The sequence below is a fragment of the Ictidomys tridecemlineatus genome, chromosome 4 (assembly GCF_052094955.1).
Source record: "Ictidomys tridecemlineatus isolate mIctTri1 chromosome 4, mIctTri1.hap1, whole genome shotgun sequence".
Lineage (NCBI taxonomy): Eukaryota > Metazoa > Chordata > Mammalia > Rodentia > Sciuridae > Ictidomys > Ictidomys tridecemlineatus.
Window position 1 is genome coordinate 147,254,529 of NC_135480.1, and position 17,618 is coordinate 147,272,146.

The window sequence follows — 17,618 nt, forward strand, 5'->3', positions numbered from 1 at the left end:
GTAACATGAATTGTAATGCATTCTGTTGTCATATATAACAAATTAGAATAAAAAATTTAAAAAATAAATAAAGAAGGGAACAAAGGATCAGGGAAATATAAATTGTCCACCCTGGTACTGAAGGCTCTTCATGGAATGCCCCAGGCCATGTTTCTAGTTTTAGTTCTCTAAACTACCCTCTCAGGCATCAGCCAAACTAGTGATTAAACACATTCATTCATTACTTCCTTGTGGAAAAACAGAACTTTGGGGTCAGACAATCTTGGGTCTTGAGGATGGCTGAGGCTTGTAGGCAAGTTTTCTAACATTTCTTGCATTATTTTCTTCATCTTACAAATATGGTTTGTTATATGAGACAATTAAGTAAAATTCAGGTTGAGAATTCCGAACCTCAAATCCAAAATGCTCCAAAATCTGAAACTTCTTGAGCACTGACATGACATCAGAGGTGGAAAATTTTACACCACAGGATTTTGTTTCATGTGCAAAATTATGTATATACAATATAACAAAATCCCTAAAACATTCAAAATCCAAAAAAATCTATAATGTATCATAAAAGTGTTTAGAACTATAGACACTTGATGCATGTCAGTTTTTCTCTTGACCCCTTTTCTTTGTATTTTCCCCACTCTCCTTCCTTCTCCATAGTCCCTCTCCCTTTTGAATTCCTATTTGCACTCTGAAGGCATATCCTGAATTCTTCCACCTTTCCTAATCCTCATCTAACAGGGATTTTAGGGGTATCCTTAAACTCCTACAACTTTGGGGTGACCTTTCCAAAAAAATTAGCAACACCTCTTTATGTCACCATGAGCTTATCTGGTCCTGCCTAGTAGATTGTGAATTCTGGGTGTCAGGAGCCTTGTACTGTCCTTGGCCTCACCACCCAATATTTCCTGGGGTGCTGGTGTGATCAGTCACTCTGATAACATTTGTTAAGAGTGCCTGGAGACCACAGGAGGCTTTGTGTGTTCATTGTGCTCATTTCCTGATACTGTAATGCTTGCTTGCTTTCAACCAAACAGGAGTCAGTTGCTTTCCTTTTCTGTTTCTGTATCTGTCCTGGTTTTTTTTTTTTTTTTTTTTTTGTACCAAGAATTGAACTCAGGGACCCTCAACCACTGAGCCACATCCACAGCCCTATTTTGTATTTTATTTAGACAGGGTCTCACTGAGTTGCTTAGTACCTTGCTTTTGCTGAGGCTGGCTTTGAACTCACTCACGTCCTCCTGTCATGTGCTGCCACACTTGTCTTATCTTCTATGAAAAAAACCAGAGTGAAAGATGACAACCTAAGAGGAAACTGACTTGCAGAGGTATTGGCATGACCTCACAGAATTTAATAGTTGTTTATAAGCATTTGTTAACATTCAAAAATAGATGGTTTCACACAAAGACCCAGATTCCTAGTTAAAAAAAAGAGAATGAGTCACCCATGGACCCTCATTTCTTTGGTGACAGTGCTTGGCCAGAGCTGGCTGGACCACCACAGGCCACCCTCCACCAAGACCTGCTTCCCTCAGTACCGCCCTGACCCTGGAAGCCTTGGGTGTTTGCATTCTTCTGTGCCAACTGTGGAAGTTGTTGATATGCATTTAAATTCTGTCTTTAAGAATAGAATTTTTTCCCCTTTTTTATTTTGGACAGATGATCAAGGAGGTATTATTTCTTAGAGTGGTAAAAAAGTTTCTTCTGTCGCATGTGTTTTTAAATGTCTTTGTGGCCACCATCTGGAGACTTCTTGCATCTGTTTAGAATCTGTGGTGATGGAGACCTCACACTCTGTTCCAACTCCAGCTACCTGTCCCTGCGGTGTCTGTGGCTTCTATCAGATAGAGGATCCTTCAGTCACACTCTGTCCATCTGGGTAGAGTGAAAAATTTCAGGTCACTCTGCTTCTGCTATTACCTTTCAGCACCATCTCTGCTCCCTAAGAGGAAAGGTGGAAGTGACTGGGAAGGAATGAAAAGAAAGAGGAAGAGAATTACTTGACTTTATGGTTTATCACCTTTAACATTCAGACCCTGGATCTCCGAGTCAGGTATCATTCTCTCCTGACTAATGACAAAATTAAGGCTGCCATTTACGCTGTGTCCCAGAGCTAGAAAATACAGAATGAGTGGAGTTTGGGCCCAATTGTGTCAAATTTATGTCATGTTTTCCCACTGTTCTGCCTGCATTACGGTCTTCAACATCTTTCTCCTGTGCTTCTAAGACTGGGATATGTGTTTATTAGTTTGAAGACAGTTATGAACTAAAAATAAAACAGGTTTCTTCCTGCTCTTAATAGGAGTTTTTGTTCAACCCTCCACCAAGAATGTGTCTTTAGGCCTCCAAGTTTTACATAAATATCTGTAATTTGAATGGTCTTCAAGGAAATGGGAGCAAATAAGAATAATAAAAATAGAGGAACTTTGGATTGGGTAGTGAGGGGAGGGGAAGAAATGTGGGGGTTGGAAGGATGGTGGGATGAGACGGACATTATTACTGTACATACATGTATGATTACATGACCAGTGTGACTCTGCACCATGTACCGCCAGAGGAATGAGAAGTTGTGCTCCGTTTGTGTACAATATGTCAAAATGCATTGTACTATCATGTATAACTAATTAGAAGAAACAAAAATAAAATAATTAAAAAATAAAAGACATGCACATTCTAAAATAAGAATAATGGATATGTTGGTTTAGATCACAAAGTGTTTCTTATATACGTTTACTTGTTTGGTTTTCACACTTCTGAGCCATGTTGGTTGAAGTTTTTAGATGAAGCAACCAAAAGCAAAAAAGATAAAATGACATAGCTAAATATGTGATAGACACAAATTAAAATCCTGATTCGTGATTCCTCTTCTGTTATCTTCGGAGTAGTTTTGATTTATGCCAGGGCATCAGTTAATTTTGAAAGTGCTGTTCTCTCAACTTTTGCTGCCATTAGTGTCATCTGTTGTCATGCTCAATCATAGCTAACACTTATTAAGCCTTCCCGTGGGCCAAGGGCAGGGCTAAGTCCTCTGCATTCATTATTTCACTTAATGCTCCCAGTGGCAGTGTGACATAGGGTCTCTTTCCCCTCTTTGACGAGGATACTTCAGCTTAGAGGGTTAAGTGGCCTACTTACTGTAACACTGTTTAATTGGTACAGGAGACTCAACTCCAGGCTTGGGAAATTCCTGGAAATTTCTGCTATGACTTAGAAGAAATAAGACATCTAGACTGTAAACCACGTGGTACTAGGCTCTTGTAACCTCCACAGAGCTTACCAGAATGGTTGTATATAACATGCAAGTCATTCATTAATGACAGTTGATATTTTTCCAGGCTGTTAATTTTTAAAATTTGTGGGGGTTTTTTTTATATATTTTTATATTATAGGTTTTTTAAAATATAGAGCCTCATATTATGTTGTCCAGGTTGACTTCAAACTCCTAATCCTTCTGCTTCAGCCTCCTAAGTAGCTATTACAGGCATGTGCCAACACACCTAGCTAGGTCATTAGTTTTGACTTTTCATTTTCTCCAAGGATTTTCAAATCATAATCTTAGAATAGTTCTGATTTAGTGTTAGCTGTTTTTATTCATTTTTATACTATATAATTGAAAATTAAGCTCTCAAACATCTCCTTTGCAGGTTATGAACCATAATATGTAATTACAATTTTTCTTTGAATTGATCATCTTCTTTTGAGCTGTTAATAAACATGTCTGGCTTCATTTGGGTTTTCACATTATTGGTGAGACTTTCAAATCTAATAAACTTACACACATCTTGCCAAGTCTGAACAAAAGTCTGATCACCACATCATTAGTGATCTTTGTGCTATTGGTATGATGATTAAAAGAAAAAGAAGTTTCCTATGTCATTGTCATCTTTCCTATCCCATAAATAAACCATTGAAATAATCAAAGTGTAAATTAATCATATTTAGTATTATTATTCTCTGGTTCTTTTCCCCCTTCTCAATCAATTTAGTTCATTTAAGAGGGAGTGTATGCTTTTATAAATTAAGGTATAGTTTATGTTTTTACCATTTTAAAGTATACTATGAGTGGTTTTAGTATATTCATTGTGTTGTACAACCATTTCTGCTATCTAATTTCCATTCATGTCTCAAAAAGAAACCCCATGTCTATTAGCATTCAGTTCCAATCCCTTATCCCATTTGTAGAAACTATGAGTGCCGCAGTCTGGCTGGGCACAAATTACCGAGCCGCCACAAAGCCTTGTAGATTCAAACAGCAACTCTTTATTCTCCCACTCTCACCGACAGTGCACACACCACATGGGACCACACTCCCTCCACCAGGCTCCGTCCAATCTCTCCGAACCTCCCCCGCTACAACTCCCGGGAACTCCAAAGTATCGGGCACCTGAGGCAGCAAGAGCCGCCCTATTGCCCAACAGTAAAGGTCAAAGATACAATACAATCAATCCAGCGTCACCTTTCAACCATTCCCTCTGGCAAATGCCAGGCATCATTCTGACTGGGCTGTGGCTCTCAACACACGAGTATACATTTTGTCTTCATGGGTTTGCCTATTCTGAACATTTCTCATCAAGGAAACCATAAAATATGTGGTTTTTTGTGACTGGCTTTCTTTCACTTTGTTTAGTTTTGAGGTTCAGCTATTCTGTAGCATTTATCAGTGCCTTATGCCTTCTATAGCTGAATGATATTCCCTTGCATGGGTACGCCTCATTTTGTTCATCCAACAATAAGATAATGGACATTTAAATAGTTTTAACTTTTTGGCTATTTATTAATAATGTTGCTATGAACATTTCATGTATAAATTTTGTGTGAAGGTATGTTTTCAATTTTCCTGAATGTGTACCAAGAAGTGGAACTTCTGGGTCATGTTAATTCTATGCTTGACTTTGTGAGGAACTGCTGAATAGTTTTCCATAGGGACTATGTCATTTTGCATTCCCAAAAACAATGTAGAAGGATTCCAATTTTTCCCCACCCTCACAAAAATATATTATTTTTCTACTGCATACATATATATCCATCCTAATTAATGTGAAGTGGGATCTCTTTTGGGATTTTGATTTACATTTTCTAATGACTAATGATGTTGGACAACATTTCATGTACTTATTTCATTTACATATCTTATTTGGAGAGATGTATTCAAAATCTTTGCATACTTAATAAAACTAGGCTCTTAATGTTGAGTTGTATGAGAGTTTTATATAAACTTTGCCAAACACATACTTTACATGTCTGCCATTCTTGAGTCAGTTGAAAAGCTACGTTTTTTTTAAAAAAAAAATATGTGTTTTACTGCCATATTGTGAAACTTAGTGGTTTCTGCCAAGTCCTGCCTTATATTTAATAATTGGTGTTTGGAATATCATCAGAATTTGTGCTCAAACATAGGGATTGAGGTGAGAAGGAAGCACTTCCTTTGCAAAGGGTTTTACTGTTGAGGTCATGCATTAATCCCTCCACCTTGAAGAAAGCAGTGGTCACCATCTCCTATAGTAGAAAGTGTCATGGAGGCTGAGGATGGGGTTGGGTCATGGCAGAAGTTTGTGGGTTTATGTTCCCAAAAAACCTGGTCTCAATGTGTGAGAACCAGCTACAAGTTGCCATGAGAACAAAGAAAGAGACCCAGGATTGCAAATAACTCAATTTTCTGGGGACTTACTGGTAGAAGCATGATCCTGGGCAGCAGCAAGACCAATGGATCTTTCCAATCTGGGTTAGAGGAAAAGGGCGTATAAAAGTGATCAAGACAAGAGTGACTTATCCACGCCAAATGTACTTGGTTTATATCAAGCTAGTATCAGGCACATTCCTTGTACTGACAGCTCCAGAGTCGGATCATAAATCTCTACATACCTCTGAAAAGGTTTTGCTTATTTATAGTACACTGGGAAACTATGCATGGAAAGCCTACCATACGTAGGGGCAATATTGGTAGTTATGACTCAGATGGCTGAGGTCAGGTCAAACCGATTCCTTACAGTTTATCTTATTTTTAACCCATGGTAGGAATGGAAACATTGTTTTTGCTTCAGAATTACTCTTGAAAAACAAACAAACAAACAAAATGTCTGAGCCAGGCATGGTGCACAAGCCTATAGTCCAGCAATTTGGGAGGCTGAAGCAGGAGAATCACAAGTTCAAGTTTAGCCTGGGCGACTTAGTGAAACCTTGTCTCAAAAACAAATGAAAAGGAATGGGAATATAGCATGCCTGGATTCAATCCCCAGTACTAGAAAAAAATAAAAATAAAAAACAACTCTCTTCCTTCCAAGGAGAATATTTACAGCACATTCTTCTTGTTAAGATGGATTGGCCTGACTGGGATAGTAAATTGGATCAACTCTGCCATCATCTCTACACACCTTGTGGAAACCTCGAATTCTGCCCTGAGACACAACAGGGAAAGGGAACCACAGCTGAAATAGTAGACTGGGTAAGAGAGAAAGAGTGGGCAAAGATGGCTCTTAGGTCAGGACTTTTCCAAAGGGAGCTGATAACCCAACTTGTTTGTATGTTGCATACTCTCTGTACCATTGCTGGAGGCCTGCACCAGGATCTTTCAGCTCTGTCAAGATGGACATTGTCATTAGTGCAAGAATGCCCTTGCCCCTGCTAGGCTTCTTTACATCTTTGCTACGCCAGGCATGATATCACTAAATTTGAAACTTTGGATGAGTTCCCCATGTGATTCATATGCACATCAAAATTTGGGCATCATAGATTGATATCCTCCCTGTTCCTGCCCACTTCACATGGTTATTGAATCTGTGTCTGTCTGAGTCAGATTCATCTTTCTTTTTTCATGGCTTTCATGAATTCAGCCTAGTGTACTCTTGATGTCATCCTAGTATTGCCTGTACTTCTTCTCGTTATTGGATGAAGAAAATTTCGGTCACTTAACATTTCCCTGAAATGTAAACAATTCTATAGAAATTCCCACTCTGCCCCCTGTCTTAGGCTAAATTGCATCTGTGATTGGCCCTAATTAACCATGAGCTCCCTGAGGGAAGGGGTCTTATATCATTCATTTTAATATCATTACTCCCACATGTCTTCTAACCCAGATCCTTGGACATGGTAAATATTTGCAAAATTTAATTAGGTTACTGAATCACAATAAGAATTATTTTAGAAGACACCAAAAAATTTAAAATGCCTTTTCTTTTAGTCCCATTCAGATCTTGAGACTTTTATTTCAGTAATATCAATTTGTATAGAAATGAACTAAGATCACATTGGGTGTACTTCTTGAGTCCTTCCCATGTCCTAACTTTAACTCTGAAACTTTTAAAATGTATAGAATAAAAGTAACTATTTATCTACCAAAATAAATTCAGTAAACTAAGCGAATAACTGGAAATTTAGTCTCACTGAAAATATTTTACATTAATTTCTTCTGATTCTGTTGCTTTTCAAATTTGTGACCATGATTCACCTGTCAAAGCCATACTGTTCTGAGGATTTTATGAGAAAATCTATGAAGAGTTTATGTTCCCAAACTCTGAGTTAAACTGGTAATACAGCAGATAATCAATCCAAACATATCCTCATTCTCGTATTGGACTTTCCATATTGCCTTCAGGTGTCAAGGAGATCAATAAAGGAAAGGGACCCAGGGATGGTAGGTAGAGGGAGGGAAGAATACTGGGGAGTGATATTGGTCAAAATATATTGTTACATTGTGTGCATGTATGAATATGTAACAATAAAACTCATCAATATGTACAACTATAGTGCACCAATAAAAATGTGGAAAAAAAGAGTGCATAGCTTATAATAGCAAACATTTATTAGAAGCTCTTACTTCATGAACCAGAACTTTACATGCAAATGTAAAGCTTAAATTTAAATTAAATTTAAATTCCTAATGACTCTGAGATTGTATTTTATTATGCTTCTTGTGTAGATGAAGAAACAGGTACATGCATCTGGATAAGTATTTTATCTACAATTACACAGCTAAATAAAGTGTGAGGCCAGGATTTGAACACAGTCTGAACCCAGAGCCTTCTCCCTGAGTAGTTGTTAATTTCTCCCCTCAAAATATCTCATGTTATTTAACATACTTATTTCATTATGTAGATTAAAGGCCCCCTTGAATATGCATTGCTCTCCTCTATATTTTTCCATTGACTAATGTCTTTTAAGAATTTGTTGGTCTGTAAATGATTATTGGCTAATTGATTCCATGAGTTTACATGGAAATATTTGGAAAATCAGTAATTGTTTTAATATAGCAAGTCCTTAATATAGCAAGATCTTTTCTATATTTTGTGGGGCTCTCAGTTTTAATCTTCATTGAGTCCATTACCCATCTTAAAATGGTCACACTGGAAAGGATAAGGAATAGATCATTGGTAATGGTGTAACATCACATAATGGCTAATCTGGATGGATTCTCCTACCATCTCACACACATAAAATGTAGCACTTCTCTCCAAATTAATATAGAAACAATACATAAACCCAAACTCAACAGAAATAAAGGAAAATCTTCAGGTGCCAGAAATTAAAAGGGAACTCATATTAGTTAGCTTTCTGTCACTGAAAACAAAGTTCCTAATTTGAGTTATAAGGAGGCAAAATTTAATTAATTCACAGTTGTGAAAGTTTCAGTCCATGATTGCTTGGCCCTGTTGCTTTGGGTCTGTGGTAAGGCTGACATCGTGGTGGGAATGTGCGACAGAGGAAGGTGCTCACCTCAAGGCAGGCAGGAAGCAAAGAAAGAGGAAGGGCCTGGGGTCCCAATATGGCTTCAAGGACATGCCTCCAGTGACTTCACTTCCATACACTAGGTCCCAACCTTCTTTAAATGTTCTACCACTTCCCAACAGCACCACAGGCCTTCAATACATGGGCCTTGAAGGACATGTTCAGATTGAAACTGTAGCAGGACTGTAAACTGTAGCCCAAACTGTAAATGAGCTGTGCCAAGGTCTAGACTCAATGATAAGCCTTTATGATGGGAGACTGGAGTTTTAATATTCACATGAGGAAAAATTGAGATGATCTTGATCTGCATGAATAAAGGAGCCACAATCAGACTCTGCAGAAAGCCTGTAACCTCAAAATTTGACCCTGTCCTTAGAATACAGAGCAGAAAAATTCTACTCGGTGACCTCAGGAAAACCTTGAGAAATCTTGCTATCTGACCATGGCAAAAAGTGAAGGGAGATGGGGCACTTATGAATAAATTAAACCCCGGACTTATGCTTTCCTAGGTGCACGATTTAAATTAATACCACCATGTAATTCTGATTTCCTAAGCTAAAACATCTAATATGAAAACTGTCCTGGAGGCCTCAAAACTCCTGCGTCCCCAAGCCAAGTGAGTAGCTGATAAAGACACTTTCACAACTCTCAGGAAAAAGCTACCCCTCACCAAAATCCTACAATTAAAACACACACACACACACACACACACACACACACACACACACACACAGTGCAGGAAAGGACATGAACAGGAGAGTATGTGTCCCCAAAATAGACATGATAAAACATTCTGTAAGAGTACATAATAAAAATGTGTCACATTCTTCAAGAAAAACAGATGGAACAGAAACTGGAAAATAGAAAAAAATGATTTAGACATAGTATGAGGAGATAAAAATGAAACTTAAAGACAACAGGATTAAAAATTTGGTAGGTGAATTAAATATCTACTAAATAAAAACAAAGCAAGGATTAGTAAACTGGAAGATAGGCTTGAGAAAACCAGTCAGTTGCATCACAGAGGGAAAAAAAGCTTCCTAGGTATTTGGGTACTGAAAAGCACATTTTAAAATAATTTATAATTCAAAGAAGTCACAGTAGAAATTATAAGAAGTAATCAGCAATGAAAACACTGCATAATAATTCATAGAATACTATCACAGAATTTAGAAGGAGGATAGTATGAAATGGGTGAAAAAGCGAATGTGCTAAACAATCAATTTATAAAATTTAGAAAAAGAACAGATAAACCTAAAACATTAGAAGGAAATAAATTGCTAGATAAGGGTGGAATTTAACAACAAAACAAAAACAAAATAGGCGTGTGGTATGGAACACATTTTGAAATAGACTTAGAATAAAGGAAGTAGATCTTCTTGTATTAACATACATAAATCTCAAAAACATGATGAAAACATTCCCAAACTAAAAGGCATATTGAGAAAGGAAACATACATTTAAACAGATAACATTTAAGTAATATTCTCCAACACAAACAGTATAATACAGTTTAAGAGATAGACACAGATATGTAGTATGTATATATAGAGAGAGACACAGAAAATAGACTCAAAATAGTGATGTCCTTGAGGAGAGAAGAGAATAGAATTGAGGGAGCTACAATGATCCTCTACCATAAGGGTTTATTTAAATCAAGAAAATCTGTAGCAAATTTGGTAACATGCTAATGATTCGTTCATTCTGGATAGTGAGTGTATGTGTGTTTAATGCTTTTTTACTTTTCCTTGAAATATTTTAGTATAGCATTTTTTCAAATAATTGACAATCTGAATTCTATGCTACATGGCATGGAATTCTAACACACTTACTGTTAAGCAATAGAGTTAATGCCAGTGCTACCGAAGGGTTTTACTCTATGTCATCAGGTTATGGACAAATAGCTATGGTAGGCCGAATTCTAAGATGTTCCCCAAGATTCTCACCTTTGGTACACACGCTCTATATAATCTCCTTCCCATAAACAACACTTTGATGAGATTTCACTTCTGTAATTATTTATATTATCTGGCAAAGATGAGATATTACCTGGATTTATCAGGTAGTTAGGATCCCTATTCAGCTGGTTTTACATTAATCAAAAAGGAGAATATTCTGGGTAGAGTTTATTTCATCCAGTGAAACCCCTTTAAAAGACTGAGCCAGACCTGAAAATATAGTCCTGCTGACTAGGAAGAGGTGTCGGCCATGTTGTGGGAAAGCCATGTGGTAAGGAATGGTGGAAACCTCCAAGAGCCCAGGGCAGCTCCAAGCTGATAGTTAAGAAAAAAAAAAAAAAATCAAGGACCTCAGTTCTACAACCACAGGGATGTAAATCCTGAAAACAGTCCCATGAGCTTGGAAGAGAACCCCAAGCTCCAGAAAGGAATGCAGCCTGTGATGCACTGAGCAGATGACCCCCATGCAGCTGTGTGCTGTGCCCTGGCTCTTGACTCGTGGAAACTAACGATAAATATTTGTTGTTTTAAGCTGCTAAGTTTGTTGTTTGTTACACAGCAATAGAAATTATTCCCATAGATGCTGAATGTACCCTGTAAACTGTGGCATACTCCACAAACAATGCTGGTTTTGTTACACCATTGATTATTCTTCCTTTATCTGAACCTCTGTGGTCAACACACTAGAAGATCAAAGGTGCTGCATTTGGTAGCCTTCTGTGTCTAGTCTTGGAATACAATTTTGATTGAGATCTTCAAATCAGACTCATTTTAGACAAAAGATCCACAGAAATGGTTTCTAAGTTTACATAATATAAATAAATAAAAATTAACCTACCATCCAACACTAATGTCTGCTGGGGTCTTCGGTGGTACCCAATGGAGGATCGAGTTTTAGAATGTTTTTGTTGAATATCATTATGGTTCACTACTCTGAAGGAGAAAGTGGTGAACCTTCTGAAAAGAAGCAGAAATTTGAATTTGTACTTGAGCTTCAGAAGATGAAAGAAATTAAACAATTCCTGGGGTAACCATTAACATAGCAGGAGGCTTTCTTTTTGTGATCATCAGCTAAGAATCAGTAAATATGGGCATCTCTTTACCCAACTTATCTTATGCATCTTACTCTTTGTTGATTCCCCCCCCCCCAAGTCATAACCTGACTTTTAGCAAGTTCTCATTTAGGCCTTTTAGTCTGGCTTTGGCTGTGCTGAGGTATGAAGAGAATGGATACTTTAAACATTGGGCCACAGTGTGGGGATGCCAGTGCTATTAGTGAAAGTTCCCAAAGGGAAAGGCATCTCCAGGAGCAAAACACCAAGTCCTAAGGCCTGCCTGTCCTTCCCATGAGAATATACTCCCTCCGTGGACAATCATGGAGAACTGGAGTCTGGTTTTATTAAAAATGCAAGTTAGATGTTCTCATAGTTTTAGAGTCTTATGATTTAAGAAGATCAGAAGAAAGAAAACAGGCTTGTAGTTTTACACAGGAAAGCCAGAATCTGTGCCTCCTACCTTACAGTGTACCATGGCCGTGCATGCTTCTTTGGCCATGACCTGAGCTGGCTGACGTGTGGCCTCATCTGCCCTTACCTTTCTAGTTACTTTTTTGCTGGTGTCACCCATATTAACCCACCCACACCACTTTCCAGGGTTCTGTACCCACATATCCACGGGTTCATTAAGCATCTTTCTCATCCAAAAGTTAATTCATCACCTTTCTCCAGAATTACCCAAATTCCCCACTGGGATAGGTACCAATGTCCACCCTATTGACCAAGCTAGAAAACTGGCAAGAATCCCAGGGCCTCCCTTTCTTCCTCAGCTGTACCACCCTCTACCCACAAATTCATCACCAAGTACTTGCACTTCTACCTCCTAAGTCTTCCCAGTTCTCTACTCTCTTAAGACCTCTCGCCAGGATCACAGCCGTGACTTCCTAACTGTTCTCCCTGCTTCTAGCGTTCACACAGCTCTCTTAATTCAGAACTCCTTTAGATGAATGGGTAAATCTGTCAGTGGTTTCCTACTGCCTTCAGGATCAATTTCAATTTCTTAGCATAGTGTGTGGGACCCGTCTCAGTCTGCCCTTCAGCAGCTGCTGGTCCTCCTTCTGATCACCTCCCATACTGAATGGCTTGAAGCCGTTCACATGCACTAGGATTTCTAAACTCCATGCCTTTGCAATAGTGTTCTGTTTTTCTGAAATGTCTTTCTTTTTGGTCTTATTATTAGTCCTCCTTTCCCTGATAAACAGAGTTTATCTTCATCCAAACTCTTTTTTTCCATTGAATCCAGGGCTGCTTAATCATGGAGCCCCAACCTCAGCCCTTTGTGTTTTTTATTTTAAGATGGGGTCTTGCTAAATTGCTTAGGGCCTCACAAAGTTGTTTGAGGCTATGTGATCCTCCTACCTCAGCCTCTCCAGCCACTAGGATTGTGTGTGCCATCACACCAGGCTCCCATTGTTTAAAAACAGTTTGTCTGTGTGCCTTTCAAAGATGATTTCTTGAGGACAGGGCTGGACATTGAGTTGTCCTTGTAGTCATGCAGTGTGTTATGGTGCCTATTTGTATAGGTGCTCAGTAAATATTTGATGTGTGCATATTAGTGAGTGGATGTTTTAGTCAGCTTTTCATCACTGTGACCAACAAGAACAACATAGAGGAGGAAAAGTTTCTTTGGGGTTTACAGTTTCAGCGGTTCAGTCTATAGACAGCCAACTCAATAAACTCTGAGCCCAAGGTGAGGCAGAGCATCAGGTGGAAAGGCATAGTGGAGAAAAACAGTCAGGACATGGCAACCAAGAAGCAGAGAATGAGCGCCATACACCAGGGACAAAATATAAACCTCAAACGCATGCCCCCAGTGACCTACTTCTGCTAGCTATATCCTACCTGCCTGCAGTTACCCAGTTCTTCCATATCAGTGGGATTAATCCTCATCAGTGATGAGTTAAGGTTCTCATAACCCAGTCATTTTACCTCTGAACATTCATGCATTGTCTCATACTTCATATCTAGATCATAACAGTGGAATAAAAACCTATGTATGAGGGAACAGATAAAAATGCAGATGAGTATAATAAATGGGAGTCTCTAGCATCAGCTCTCGTTTTTTAAATGTATATTGGTTATTATTATATCACCATAGTCATTTTACTCATGGTCTGTGGAGCTAGTCCCTTTTAAAATTCTCAGTCATTTGTAAAAGGAATGCTTTGAGTGCTACCAGATGATAAAATTGAGTTGGACAATAAAACAAATATTATGCATGTGTTTTATTTATTTATATCAAGTAGGCTGAAAGAATAACTTGAGTGTTTAATGTCTTCCTAAAAATACGCAATAAATAATGAAAAGTGAATGACCTGATGCCTTCCCTTATTTTCTCTAACTTTTATTTGGAGTGACAGAAGGTTGGGGGAGGGGAGGAAGGAATAAGGAGGAGCATGCAAAGAAGAGGGTCCAATTCTCCCCTCCCTCTCAAATTGCATATCACAGATTCGGATATCTGACATATTGGATGGTGGAATGTTGTGGATAATCAGAAATCTGGATCACTGCATTGTCAAAACCCTCCATTATGGCCCATTAATTTTTTGAAGCATTGGAAACATAACTAAGGACACTTGGAACAGTAATAGTGCAGAAAAAAGTGTAACCTTTGATTCCAGAAGTTACTTCAAGGTCAGCTGTGCTGGGAGAAGCAGTCACTCTTTAAGGCATGGTGATGCTGGTTTAGCTCAGTAATGTGCCCAACAGAAACTGTTTTTTCTGTGGTCCCAAACCATTATCCCAGAGAAACCCATGAGATCCTCACCAAGATCAACTTTATTCTTGAGTCAGACTGAATTAATTGTAGGTGGTAGACACCAGGAGAGATGACTCAATGGAAGCAGTCACAGCTATTGACAAAACAGTGCAAACCACATTTCCTGTTGATAGTGGACAGAGTTATCCATGAAGGAAAACATTTATTATTGCAATAACAACAAGATTGAACTCTTTTTTAACTCATGCTTTTCAGATCCTCTAGCACTCAAATGTAGTGCTTGGTATGTAATTGGCATTAATAAATGTTAATTTGTTATTGCTTTTTCTTGAATTCAGATACTACAAAGAATGTGTGCAGTGTGCCTTCTTCCCTGAAGTCTGAACATGTATGATAATATTAAGGCTTTGCATCACATTTGATGCTTGTCTTCTTTGGTTGTTAGGAAAAGTCAGCAACATTCAGGAAATTTTTCTAGGATTGAATGTCTAAAAGTTGGTTGATGGTCAATAAGCAAGTCTATACAAACTTGTAATATTCAACACTTACCAACAGTAAAAATGTTCAATATCAAGTGAAAAATGTTCATGATATCAAGTGAAAAACGCTTTATAACCCCCCTTTACATTCTGCACCGTGTGTGACTCTAGAAAACATGCTAAGTGAAAGAACTGAGACAACCAACCACTTATTGTATGAATCCATTTCTGTGAACTACCAGAGCAGGAATCTGTGTGTGGGAAGCCATTCTGACACGTGATTGGGTGGCTCCCCTTAAGGGTCTGAGGCGCTTTGGCTGTGTCGAAGCTTTCCCGGCCCTTTCCTGATGAGAGAGCCCATCCATGTGGGGATGTGCCTGACCACTGACCCCGGGGACCCAATCACTGACCCTGACCTTGGAGTGCAGCCCCCCCTCAACCTTCATTGGATGGAATTCTCCCCTGAATCTCTTGTTCCCCAATAAAAGGCTACTCCCAGGCGTGCTCTCTCTCTCTCTCTCTCTCTTTCTCTCTTTCTCTCTCTCTCTCTCTCTCTCTCTCTCTCTCTCTCTCTCTCTCTCTCTCTCTCTCTCTCTCTCTCTCTCTCCTGCTAGCCCTGAGTAATCCTTGCTGCCCTGCTGGGCGGTTAGAGGAGGAACCAGAGAGGGGACCCGTCTCGGACCTAGCAATAGAAATAAGGTAACTGATGTGTGTTTTGTTTCGATCTCTTCTAACTAACTTTATGCCTAGAACCTCATTAATGAAACCATTGCGCAGGCCTCATGGTAGATCTGTGGAGGCAGAGAGTAAATTAGTGGTTTCTAGGGGCCTCAGGAGAGAGAAGGTGATGAGCAGCGACTCCTGACAGGTTTGAGTTTGTTTCTTTTTGGGGTGATAGAAGTGTTCTAGAATTAAACATTGGCAGTGGTTCTACAACATTGTGAATATACATAAAAACCATTGAATTGTACACTTTAAATGGCAAATTTTGTGTTATATGAATTTTACCTCAATAAAAAAAATACCAAAAACTCCATGATGATATAGCCATTAAAAAATGACAAGAGATAATATGATAATTCATTTGAGGTGTTTAATATAGCTCCTGACAAGAACACAAATGTGCTCATTTGTGTTCACCATTATATTATGGTTAACTGTGATAGAATATGTAAAATAAAAACAATTTCACTTTGCAGGTATTCAAGTGAGTTGGTAGTTTGGGGTGAATTTTTTTATACTTTTTAAAAATTTCTAGTAGAGCTATTCTAATATTGCTTGTATAGTAAATACTTTTTTAAGAATTTGAAAAAAAATAAGAGTTTTACAAACCCAAGCATCTGGTTTTTGAGATATACTTCTAAGAAAGGCTTGCATTAGTGGAGCTACTCAGATCTTTGGAGAGCAAGAAAAGGATGAGAAAAAGGTCCAGATATATTGTAGTGTAAGGACAGGATAGAGAAACCATCCTTCCATTTATCCAGCGTATACACGTTGTCATTATAGGAAGTGTCTTTTTATGCTTTTTTTTTTCTCACCATTAATGTTCATCTCAGAGTAGCTCCAGGAGGGCAAAAGGGCACATGGTTAATTGCTTACTATAGAGCCTAGCGTGTGGCATGGCCTGATAACTATTTCAATGAAAATTTAAAATATTTACCTTTGTCAATAATTCTTATTTAATCAATCCAAAATTAATTTGTGTAATGGGAAACTAGTGGGGAAAAAACACACACAAAAGATTCTAATCTCTGTCCTTCACGTCCGCTCAAACAGTAACAATGCTGCTTTCATAAATCTAAGTCAAATGCAATTCAGCTACTATCCCCAGGTTAAAAAAGTGTGAGCTCCTGAGAACAAGGACTGGTGAGGACCTGGAGAAAACAGAGAGGAAGACAGGCTGATGTACTGATATATGGCTTTTTTCTCCTTGTGATTTCCAGTATTGCTTCCTGAATAATAATTTTTTTTATAAACTTAGAAAGCAAATCACCCCAGAACCCTGGGGACAAGTCTGTGGGACTTGCAGTTGTTTTCTCACACAACAGAGACATAAATAGATGACATTCTGGGTATCTTCTCTTTTAAACCTGGGTCTTTGAACTTAAGAATCCCTAGTTGATTGTTTTCTTCTTGTGTTTCTTTCTCCTCTGTGTTACTAACATATTTATATTTAGCATGAAACCTGGAGAAAGTGTGGACAGCTTTCTTGGAACTGAGATCCTGTGACTAAAGTGGAGGCTCAGAGGTGCTCATAGCCTCTTGGGCATCAGAGGGATCTCTGAAGGTCGCTAACTTAACTCTTTCCCCACCACTTAACAAGAGGAGTTAAAATTTATGGCCCTGCTTACATGCCTCACAATTGGTGCAACCCAAATCCCAGCCTGCTCATCTAACACCAGTATTCTTTCCACACTATCTCTCTACCTGCTTGGGATCATCTTGCTTGTGTAGGGAAGAGAAGCTCAAAAACAGTGTCCTTGAGTCCCTTGCTAGGGGTACAGTGTTCTAAGCTACTACCTTACCACTAGGGAATTCATTGCTGGCCTTGCCAAAGACCTCTATAGCACTCTACTATTCAAGGAGGCTATTGACCTTTACCTCTCTCAGGTGGGCATAGCCCTCTCAGGGAGGCCTATCCCAGCAAGCTTTAGCTTTTGAACCTTCTCCATGCACCTTAATCCAGCCCAAGGTT

General features: G+C 38.6%; 1 protein-coding gene and 1 long non-coding RNA gene across 3 annotated transcripts in view; one reads left to right on the forward strand and one right to left on the reverse strand.

The window, feature by feature from the left end:
- The window catches only part of Slc1a1 (solute carrier family 1 member 1), a 77,285-nt gene that overhangs the window by 20,662 nt on the left and 39,005 nt on the right, over positions 1-17,618 (forward strand). The window lies entirely within an intron of this gene.
- LOC144377275 (uncharacterized) lies at positions 1,312-11,640 on the reverse strand. Its single transcript, XR_013438112.1, has 2 exons — positions 11,509-11,640; positions 1,312-1,955 (listed from the first exon to the last, which is right to left on the reverse strand). It is a non-coding gene; the product is annotated as an uncharacterized LOC144377275 (long non-coding RNA).